At 37.9% G+C, this 12,183-nt stretch overlaps 1 protein-coding gene across 1 annotated transcript in view; it reads right to left on the reverse strand.

The window, feature by feature from the left end:
* Positions 1–12,183, reverse strand: part of LOC107603279 (cytosolic carboxypeptidase 6-like) — a 409,489-nt gene that overhangs the window by 58,604 nt on the left and 338,702 nt on the right. The gene's annotated exons all lie outside the window — the stretch shown is intronic.

Here is a 12,183-nt window from a genome sequence, read left to right on the forward strand (position 1 = left end):
AGCAAAAGCATACAGTGCAGGATTACATGGCCTTCTGAGTCTGATCTAGCCAGAGAACTTAATTGAGGTCCTTCGCTATAATAAACAGCGAGTGGCTTCATCTTCTTCTCAATAAATGGTGCTATATGAGCTTTGCGACTCCCCCCCCTTCCTGTTGAGAGATTCCAGGGACTATGGTCCACAGAGAATGTGGGAAAGGCAGGCTTCTGGTTGCATAGAGGGAACATCAGATAGGATTAAGGTAGTATTAAAACCCCCAATGTCTCAGCAGAGCAGACACGCTCTACTTGCGGCTCTGTTGCCTGCCGTCTCCTCTAATCCATACCCCCTTTGCTCTCTCGGAATTTGTCGAGGTATCTGCTCATGAGCGTTCTGTGGAGAATGAGTCTCAGAGGTAAACAGTGGGACGGAGCAGGTATTTTACAGAAGAGGGGGACAGAGACGGGATTACAAGTAAGTGGCTTACAGTACAGTGAGTGGAAAATGTGTAATTATCTTAGGCACTCAGACTGAACAAATAAAAAATGTTTGGAGACTCGAGTCGGTAAGCACTCCAGGGGTCTCGCCGGCCATGTTCTGTCCCGCAGAACAGCAGAGAGAGTTCTGAATCTGAGCTTAGCTCAACAACATTCAGGATGAGAGCCCAGGCCACGTTATGAACCGTCGCAAAATACTAATGAAATATTAATTATTAGCCTTGTGTGTCAGTTAGATGAGCCTGGGCAGGTTCCCACAGGAAGACCTGTCAGTGGACTGAGGAAGAAGGAAAGGGAGAGTGAGACAGACACGATGAGGAGGCCCTGACCTTTACTGTCAGTCGAGAGAGAGGGACTGCGACAGCGAAGGAGGGGGAGAGATCAAGAGAGAAAAGAAGCCCCAGAGCCCCCTGACTCTTGTCTTACGCCAGTCATCCGCTGGGACACATCATTCTGACCTGCTCTGATCCATGACTGCTCTGCTCAACAGCTTTCCACCAATCAGCAGGCAGGAAGTCCTTTGACTGCCACACACAGCGCAGCTATCGTCTGCATGGGAGACAAACTGAGCCGTTTAAAAAGCATAGTTCAGATTTGCAGAACTGTTTTGGCTGCTGCAAACTTCACTAAAACTACCAGAATGCATCATAGCACTACAATGCTTTTTGCGACATATAATGCTTTTTAGAGTCCCATGTAAATACCTTTACCTTATATGAATATATTCAGTTGCATATATTAAAATATCCAAGGCAATTATCCACTCACATTGGGTGTAATATTTTGTAAAAATATTTTTTAAAGAACCTCTTATGCTCACCAAGGCTGCATTTATTCGATCCAGTAAAACAGTAATACTTTGAAACATTATTACAATTTAAAATGAAGGTTTTCTATTTTTATATATATATTTAAATTTATTCCAGTGATGGCAAAGCTGAATTTTCAGCAGCCATTATTCCAGTCTTCTGTATCACTTGATTCTCCAGAAATAATTCTAATATGCTGATTTTCTGTCACCGATGGAGTTTTGGTTCCTTGCCACAGTCGCCATTGGCTTGCATAGTTGGTAACGCTTGACTGATTGCACAGACACTATTTGAAGAGAGCTGAACTGGATTATGACATTTCTGAATCATCAATGAACTGACTTTTGCTGAAAAATTACTCTCTGTTATTGTCCTCTTGCATTATTGACAAACTATTTTCCTGTTTGACACTGTAATGATGCTTTGACACAATCAGTATTGTATAAAGTGCTATACAAATAAAGGTGACTTGACTTGACTGATTTGGTGCTCAAGAAACATTTAGTATTATTATCAATGTAGAAAATGGTTGACCATTATCCAAACCTCTGCTGTGCCTCTCTATGATCAGGGGTGCTATTTTCTCAGAAAGCTGCACAAAAAGATCTTATGTACTGCAAAACAAATCTGTGTGGGTGTAAGTAATTGCTGTGTCAATTCTAGCTAAATTACGCATATTTTGATTTGCAGATATGTTAGTTATCCCTGAACAGTGCCTCCTCCATAACGGGTCAGCTGTAGGAGTAATTGACGGGATTGTGGGGTTTTAATCCGCTCTCACTTCCTAGCAATTCACATACAGTTTACCACAACACTGCTGTTGCCCTACATGCATGAGATCAAGCATGGTGGACTTCACTGTGAAAACCCTAGTGTAAAATAATCACAACAACCATACACCCAACTCTACTCCTATGAAGAAACCAGGAAACCAGCGTCAGTGTTTTTATTTGTAATAAACAATATTTAACACACACACACACACACACACACACACACACACTTATTTTATACTGTAATATATTTGAAAATGTATGAAATATTCTTGCAATGGCAAAGCTGAATTTTCAGCAGCCCTTATTCTCCAGTCTTAAGTGTGACATGATCCTTTAGAAATCATTAAAATAATCTGATTTGGTGCTCAGGAAACATTTCTTGTTATTATGATAAAATTTTTCTTTAATAAGTAGAAAGTTCCAAATAAATGTATTTATTTGCAAGAGAAATATTTTGTGTTATTACAAATGAATTTACTCTAACTTTTGAGAATTTTAATGCATCTTGCTGAATAAGTATTAATTTCTTTAAAAAATATTCAAATGTATTTTTAATTAAAGAAAATTACAAGTCATCAATAGTTATATTTGTCAAATTAGTCATAACTGAGCACTACTAGTTAATACTGGCTGCAAACCATAGTTTACCCTGCACTCTCTGAAGTCCACTGGGCAGAGACCAAAGCAGCACTGAAGGCCCGAGCACCGCATGTCAGCACCACAGAAACCCCCAGAACATACAGCAGTCAGAGCACTTCAGATGGCCCAGTAACAGGAGCACGTAGCCCTCAATGACAGCTCTCAACACGGGACATTACTTTGTCCTGTGCTGTGGGAGGGGAAGCAGGTGTGTTGTGGTGTGACAAAACCTGAGGTGACAGCTTGTGTTTTCATTCGGCCCCCCGCAGGACACAGTATATCAGTTCAGTCACGCTGTTTCAATCTCGCTCGCTCTTTGTTTCTTTCTATCAGTCATTGTCATATGGGTTTTCTTTCTTTAATTCACCTGTTCAACATAATTCCTAGCTTTTATCCGCTTCTTTCCATCTCGGGCCCTTTGACATGACTTGCATAAACAGTGACGCAATGCAGTTTTTTTATCGAGAAATATGTAAATTAATATTGATCAAACCAATAAAAATATGTGCATGTTTGATGTGTATATTTAATTATGCTCCCATTCACAAATATGACATTCCATCGATATCATAAAACTGTCTTGATAATAAATAACGCGTTATCAGCCTAGTTCAGACTACACGACTTTAAACTGCCAACGTTTAAAGTCACGGTTAAACCCATGCCTTGCTCTCTCATTGGCTGTAGCTCGTCGCGACACCTGACACTGGGCTTTAATCGCGGTTAAAATCCTGTAGTGTAATTGCAGAGTTGCATTCAATCTAACGTTTACTCACATATTCGTAAATGAACTCTCTCCTCTACTCCATTATTGCAAATTTATGAATGTTCATCCTTATATATGTAATTTTTTGGTCCTTATATAGGCTAATATTTCATTGATATTTTAACAAAAGTTTCTATTCACCTGTTGTCGCAACCACAAGCAGGTTTGATCATGAGATACTGAAAGATGATTGGTTTAAATGGTTGGTTATATATGCGGAAGGAGGGAAATTTCATTTGAAATGCATTGGGCCTTTCTCTGCCACATTTTTGACTGAAGCAAATGAGGCTGCGTTATATATTTAAACAAGTTATTTATTAATATCATATATTACAGAACTTTATTCAACTTTGACCGCATTTGCTGCTGACCTTTTGAAATGCAACCAAAAGATTTAATAATTTATCATTATGTAAGAGGCATGGGTACAAAAATCAACATAAGATGGAAGAGAGACTATGTAAAGGCCTTCATAAATTAAGCTGTATGACATGTTAAAGTCATATCATGACATTCACAGTAATGATCATATTACACATAAGACTATAAACAGCATAATTTTTATATTGTATTTATTTATTGTAAATTAGCCTATATTTATTGGTTTTAGAAGGCAATAGATCAGTCCAATATGTAGTGTTCAATTAGATTAATAGTAAACTATAATTAATCTATAAATTAAAAGTGAAAAAGACAAAGATAAGGTTAGGTGGTTATGACCCTGTTTAAAACTTTTATTCAAAAGAATAACATGAATCAAAAGAATAAGCATGCTTATTAATTTAGTATAATCACAATTAAATCACATTTATATAAATATTTACAGGAAAAAAATCCACAAATTAAGATTTGCGTCACATCCCACAGCTTTACATAATCTTGTACCACACATTTTAAAGATGCTGTTAAAAAGGTGCTTTAAACACCTTAAAAATGCTGCAATATGTTCCATTCTCTTGCACTCCATCCAGTTGTTTTTGAACGCAAGTGAGTGTCTTTGTTGAGGCGTGCTGACTGCAGACTTACAAAAACATGACAGTGGCTTTTCAAGCTTACAGCTTGAGTTGTTTCCTCTTTCCACATTAGACTCTCTCTGTTTCTCTGGGAGGCCAATCAAGGCCACTTCTGTCGGTTCTCGTAGTCCCCTTTAGTGACGCCTTTGTGGCTACAGAAAGATCCCTTCCTGCCTACCAGGCTATCAACACCTCTCTCACCCTGCTCTTGTAGCACACACACCCTCGCACACTAAAATACATACACGGCCCACCACTCAAAGAGCCTCAAGTGATTCAAAACAAAACCCTCAGACCACAGCTATTAAGCACTGACTTTAGTGAGCGTAACTCCCAGCTGCCTTTAATCCCTCCACAGGGGTGACATCCAAAGAGCCAGTATTCATGTCCAACAATATTGGCAAAACCAACCTGGAGACTTTTAAAGCACCCAGCTCAGTCTTGGTAACCATTCTCTCATGGGAATGGGCATGAAATGGCTTACAGAAGAACAAGGAAGGCTCTTCAGATCTGAGATTTGAAATAACTCTATATTAGTTTGGTTTCTTGGCATTTGGCAAGCAAGCCAGAGCTTTGGCAAATGAGGGTTCTTTGGCCCTATATGAAGCTTTTGTATTTTCCTTTTCAGCCACAAAAAAACATCTCTTTAGTCATCGCAGAGCACCGCTGATCTCAGGAAATGAAAGTTCACTTCCTCATACTGAGGCTTGACACGTTTTTTTGTGGCTTTTGTCCACTTGAACCTTCAGAGAAACACAGGTGAACCTTGAGAATACTAATCACAGGGTTCTGAAATTGTAATACTCGCCACCCACACACACACATATACAAAAGAGTGTGTGCGCACGTGTACCGGTGATTGTGGCATTGAGTACGGAATAATTCATCATGTCTAATTAAATATTCAGAGTAACGGGGAAGATGTCATCTCAGAACAAAACTTTGTAGTGCAGTTAAAAAGCGAAGATGGCCGGAGACAAACTCCAAAGTCTTCCTCACCAGAGCTGGTTAATGTTTGAAGATCTGCTTGCTTCATTACATTTGCCATGGCTCTTTAAATCACACTTGATTACCATTTAAATAAAACAGCATGCTAAACATCTGCAACCCACTTCTTATGGAGTGTTTTACTATTATATGGCCACTAAAATAGATTTTCTTTGTAATGCGAGGACACTCAAAAGGCCAAACAATGCATCCTAAAAAAGAACCAGTTGTTCTATTAGGCGATTTATTTAATGACCGCAAACAAGGGAGATGAATAGAGTCGTATGCCTCACTTATAGAAGGGCTTTGTGACTCAGTAAAATAGCAGCTCTTATTGAATATCTACCTACTTCTGAATAAAAAAATAAATAAAAAGTCATAACCCATGATACGGACCACAGGCCAAATGCTGAGAGCGGTTACAGAAATAACAATCTGAACATTTTCATGTAGAGAATTTGTGTTTGTTTACCCTGCCACAATCCTTCATCTGCAAGAGGCAAGCTGTCACTCATAATTTGGCCAAAATCTAAGTGTATGAATATTTCATTGGGTCAATAAACTATTGTACAATTTGCCTTTGGTTTTGTTTCTTAGCCTTGGCACAAAGAAGTTGTCTGCCAATATTGTGTGATCTATCTCCATATAATGGTGAATAAAGTGTTGATTAATATATTACACTAGGTATGTTTCCATCCACCTATTTTTATGCGCACAATTGTGTCGGATAAACTTTTTATTCGATAAGAAAAAATTTGCATAAACTATGATGGAAACACATTTACCGAATAAAATCCACACACGTAAATTATTGTATATGAAAGTTATTATATTCAGAGGCTCCTCCTACTTTTCTTAGTGATATTTAGTGCCAGTGTATCAGGAAGTGAAGATTTTGTCCTCTTTGACTCGTTGGATGAAAACTGTGCTTAATTCGCAAATGTTTTATGCGATATTTCTATTTTGCACACAAGTTAAATCCGCAACTTTGGATGGAAACATAGCTCCTGTTAATGTTTTCTTAAAGGAATAGTTCACATATGCCTGTTCCTTGTACAAAGTTATTGGATGGCTTCAGAAGACTTTGCAAGAATAACAGGTTACAACAACAAGACCAGTAGATGGTATGACCACTTTTTTTTTTTTTTACAGATAAATAAAAATGTGGACATAAATGCTTTTTGGCAAAAAAAACAACAACAAAAAAAAGTGTTACAAAACAAATGGCCTAGCAAGAAAAAAACGATATTACAACAATATACAGAACATTATACAATATGTTTACTGAAGTCAATAATTGAACACCAGTTGTGAAATGAGACTTCAAGTCCACGGTGTGATGCCACGACTGAACAATCAAATCAAGTACTATTCATAAAGTTGTGTAATAAATAATGGCAATATAGGGTAGTGATAAACTGCTTGGCCCTTATTAGTTATAAGTTTATAAAATTTGTACATATGATTAAGTGCTACAGATATGTTACCGTTGAACAATGTTATTCTAGACAGAACATCTACCGTGATATGACTACTGATGTCATCATATGAAGAAGACAATTTAACACTTTAAGAGGAGACTGTCTGGCTAGTATAAGAGAAAGAAAAGCTGAGAGGAAAGAAAGAAACAATGACATGAATACTAAGCAGCTCTGATGATTAGAAGTGTTGCTAAGAGCAGCTCTGTGACAGTGACATTGGCCGTCAATGTCAGATGACTCCGCTGCGCCTCGGCAAAGAGCTCCATTTTGAGCTATAATTAGCTTAAACATTCGCAGTATGAAAAATTCATGATAGCTTTGGATTTTTTAATTGCGGGAGCATTCTGCGTTAATCGAAGTCATTTAGAAAGCCTTCTGCTTGACACGCAGAGGAGAGGAAAATAAATCAGACGTCTGACTCTCTCAGCAAGTTAACCCGTTTCTTCAGCGGCATCTGACACAGTTCAGGTCCACATAAGAGGCGGCAACAGGACATCTCAACCATTGACATTAAGCACTGTGGACATTGCACTCTATGCTTTCAGGAGATGAGCACAGCTTGAAATAAGATCCGTTTTTTAAAATAGCCTTTCTCTAGCTGAATTATTTCTGTGCTTAATGTTGAAGTGTGTAATTTCTGCATCACCAAATGAAATTTTTTTAAATACAGTGGGGAAAAAAAGTATTTAGTCAGCCACCAATTGTGCAAGTTCTCCCACTTAAAAAGATGAGAGAGGCCTGTAATTTTCATCATAGGTATACCTCAACTATGAGAGACAAAATGAGGAAAAAAAATCCAGAAAATCACATTGTGTTTTGAACAGTTTCCCCAAATCACACCCCATATATGTCATTGGTCAAGCCAACAGATAGTCCCACTCCAAACACACACCATTTGATGAGCCAATTTTGCTCTGGGCTGCTCAAAATAAGAGCAACATTTTATTTATTTTTTTGTTCAGTATGGTTTTATTACTGTATGCTTTTGTTCATGTTATCAGCAAAAAAATAAAAAAAGTTTTTGATGCAATTATGCAATTACAAAGAATGGGGACAGATGCTTTAAAGCTTCAAACCGTATGAAAACTACTCCATGCAAATATTTTTAAAAGTAGTCCATGCAACTCATATGACCACATTATTTAATCCGCAAGATGCGGAAATGAATCAGAAATTCATTACATTCATCAAGAAATCATACAGACTAATGAATGGAATCAACTGATTCATCGAAAAGATCCAACTCATATGAACAATTCATTCACAAAATGAACTCATGAACTTATCAGTCACTCATGAATGTGCCAAGCTCAATACTGAGATTTTCAGAGCATAAACAAGTAAATTTTGGTCTGTTCCTCACAAAAAAAATAAATGAAAATAATAATAATAACAAAAAAAATTAAATAAATCTATTGCTTCAGAAGACTTAGAACATGCATGAGTCATACTGGTCATACATTCATGATGGTTTTTGCCATTTTGGAGCTTAAAAACCCCATTCTTTATCCACATTCGTTACATTTAAAAAAGTGTTTTATGAAAGAAACAAGATTTGGATTGACATGTATGAGTGTAAATAATGTCAGAATTTCCTTTTGGGTGAACTATCTCTTTAAGAAGGTTAGAAAATAAAGTCAGAATGCATTATAGCAAAGTCTATTTCTCATCAACAGAAAAGCACGGAAAGACCTTATTGGCCATGTAAAAAGAAGATCAGTGTGCGATTTGTCCTTGTCTCTTCTTCTTCTCCTTCCCTCTCTGAAGTATTGTTCAACGTTTTTCAGGTTGAGGGTCGGACCGAATCAATGTCCATGCATCAATATATCACAGCCCTAAAAAACTATTTACCTAGAGCAAGATCTCGGCCATTGATTTGTTTCTGTGCTACGGAGAGCTGCGGTGTGCATAGGTGAATAGCATTTACAGGAGAACGTACGATCTTCCTCAAAAAATAATGGTCAGGGGGGAAAAAATGAAAATGTAATATGCTACTCCTACATGTTCACTCTAGTTTCACCAGGTCTTTCAACTGGAAAACTAAATTTCATACCCTGGGGGCTTTTATGTTAATGTATCATGTATATCAAAAAGCAAGAGCGAGCGCACACGTGAACTGTCACTGATATTCTGCCTATGCTTCATTGTATTAAATGCTCTGCTGGTTTTAACGCACACAGCGCACCGCTACTCTCACAAAGCTCACCGGTTTATTATCATCACTTGTGGAATTCTAAACAGCTGCCTGAAAGTTCTATTCATCTCCACATATTTCCAATTCCATGCTGCCTCCATCACTCCAGCCACCTTTTCGGTGACAGCGTTTGTCCCACCGGCCCCTCAATCGCGCAATCCCGCTGCTAAAGGATGACGAGTGGAGTGCTGAGTTGCAGGTAAAGGATGATGTGTGAAGCCCTGCTGCTGACGGCAGCGTCTCTGTGACAGCACATCAATGAAGGCCTTGATGGACGTCGGGCTGGAAGCGGGCCCTGATTAAAGAGCCCCACGCCCCAGCAGCACGCATCTGCCGCCTGTCCCCAGTCCACTGTCACTGCGGCTGGATACAATAAAATAGCGCTCAGGGTCATCGGGGTTTTCGGTGATGTGACAACAAGCACATTTCACAAGTGCCAATCAAACATGTCTCTCACACAGGCCCCGCCCTCACCCCTCTTCGTCCTATCTTCCTCCCTCATCTGCTGGCCCTCTTCCCAGCTACTCACCCAGAGATCAGAGGGAAATTCATCAGTGAGCAGCAATGATTTTGAGGTTCAGCAGAGATTTAGTAATAGGCAAGGGCGTGTTGCCTAATCACACTACTATGGGCCTATATCAATTACCTATTAGCGGAATATAAGAACACTAACTTAATGCAAACTGCACAGTATGAAAAAATTGGCTTTGAAACTATTTTCACTCAGAAATTGCTAGCAAATTTGACAAATAATTACAAAGAAACAGCAAGTAACACTGAATTAAACGTGAAAACAATGTCTATATATATATATATACACACATTTTAATTAATTATTTTTTCAAAGTGTAGACTATAGACCAGGGGTGCCCAACCCTGCTCCTGGCGATCGACTGTCCTGCAAAGTTTAGCTCCAACCCTAATCAAACACACCTGAAGCAACTAATTAGGGTCTTCAGGATCACTTAAAAAATTAAAGGCAGGTGTCTTTGATTAGAGTTGGAGCTAAACTTTGCAGGACAGTCAATCGCCAGGAGCAGGGTTGGGTACCCCTGCTATAGACTGTTTATTATTTTTTAAATAGGTCTATGTAAAATAATATGCATTACAGAACAGAAACCCATTCAAATGGCACCGTCTGCAAAGTTTAGCTCCAACCCTAATCAAACACACCTGAAGCAACTAATTAGGGTCTTCAGGATCACTTAAAAAATTAAAGGCAGGTGTCTTTGATTAGAGTTGGAGCTAAACTTTGCAGGACAGTCAATCGCCAGGAGCAGGGTTGGGTACCCCTGCTATAGACTGTTTATTATTTTTTAAATAGGTCTATGTAAAATAATATGCATTACAGAACAGAAACCCATTCAAATGGCACCGTTTCATTGTTGCCACATGGCCTTATGTTTAATTGAGTCAATGGCATCTTGTTATCATTTTGGTTTGAAGTTGGTTTGATTTTGCAATTTTAATCCACTTCTGGGTAAATATATTTGAACTCTTTACAGTGCGATCAAATAATGAGTCAAAGTCATGATAAAACAATGTTGTTATTGTTAATCACAAATTTGCAACTAAAATGAAGTAGAAATAAACGAAAATATAAATGTTATAAAAAGGAAAATTAGAAATGTTGCCTTGGCAAATAACTGAAAGTTGAAGTAAAATTACTGAAACTAAAAATAATGCTATATATATATATATATATTTTATATATATATATATATATATATATATATATAAAGGGCAAAAAAGGACAAAAGAACAAAATTACTTTTAAAACAAAAATAAAAGAAAAATAATACAACAATTAACAGCTTATTCAAAATATAATAAATATTATACTACTAAACTAATACTAAAGTACTTAAAAAGGTTAAAAAGCATGACTGATGTGTCTGGTTTCTTTGCCACACTAGAATGGAAGGTCAGTCTCATACATACAACTGGGGTAGGACTTGTGAGTTTGAATAAACCACGTCTCAGTCCCATTTCCCTTTCTCTTTCCATAAAAATGAACACACTTTAAAAAACACCGAGAGTTTTCTGTACTTTTCCTTCTAGAGGGTGAAAAATCCAATGCAATGAAACAGAGGGAATTGGAGCAAGTGTCTCCGCAGTGAACAAACGTCCTGCGTGTGCCGGCCCTGACGCCCAGCTCAATCCATCATTACTACACTAAATCATCTCTCTGTCAATAACACCACTGCAAAATATTACAGTCATGTGGATACTTATTTTAATGACATTCAGCAGTCCCCTTGGGCTGATGGAGTGAGCGAGAAATACAGAGAGAGAAAGAATGCATAGGTAGGCAAGACCATTTGGCAGAAAAGTGCTTAGCAGCTTGAAAAGAGTTGAGATTGAGCGAGCAGTGGAAGTGTTAAATACTTAAGGAAGACTGTTATCTCCATGACAGATAATTGCTAGTTTATTCAGTCAAAAAAGTTTTAAGGATCTATGAAAGATCTTTGAGATTCTGGGAAAACCTGGAAAAAGTTTCCAGCAAGCTGGTGATTCCAACTCCATCATCTGGGTGTAATTGCTCATTTAATATTAGAATAGGTTTTTGACATTCTCATTTGTTACAAGAGCTCAATGCAACCTGAACTTCTAAATGTGTGTGCGGTCTGATATGAATGTCACGCCTCCTCAATAACTCAGACAGGGCAGTGTGCTTATCTTTCTTTGACACTCAGATCAATCTTGCTTTTAATCCTGAACCCATTCGCAGTCTTTCTCACTTCAACTCCACACATCAAACACAAACATCACATCCCTCCTGTGAATGTGCATGTCTGTGTCCAATCAAGTCAAGGACACAGGATGGGGCTGGCTGATCTTCTAGAATTCACATTATACACCTCATATAGGTAGTAAGCAGTGCTGCGTGATGTTGAACTATAGTGTGAATAGACAGATATGCTGAGAATACGTATGAATATACAGTGAATTAACATTCTATGCCTTTTTGGTTTCAGATTATGTATTACATTGTTTTATATGTTATTTATATGAGGGGAATATATATATTAATATATATAA

This window comes from Sinocyclocheilus grahami, unplaced genomic scaffold (assembly GCF_001515645.1).
Source record: "Sinocyclocheilus grahami isolate Dianchi unplaced genomic scaffold, SAMN03320097.WGS_v1.1 scaffold16.1, whole genome shotgun sequence".
Taxonomy (NCBI): Eukaryota; Metazoa; Chordata; class Actinopteri; order Cypriniformes; family Cyprinidae; genus Sinocyclocheilus; species Sinocyclocheilus grahami.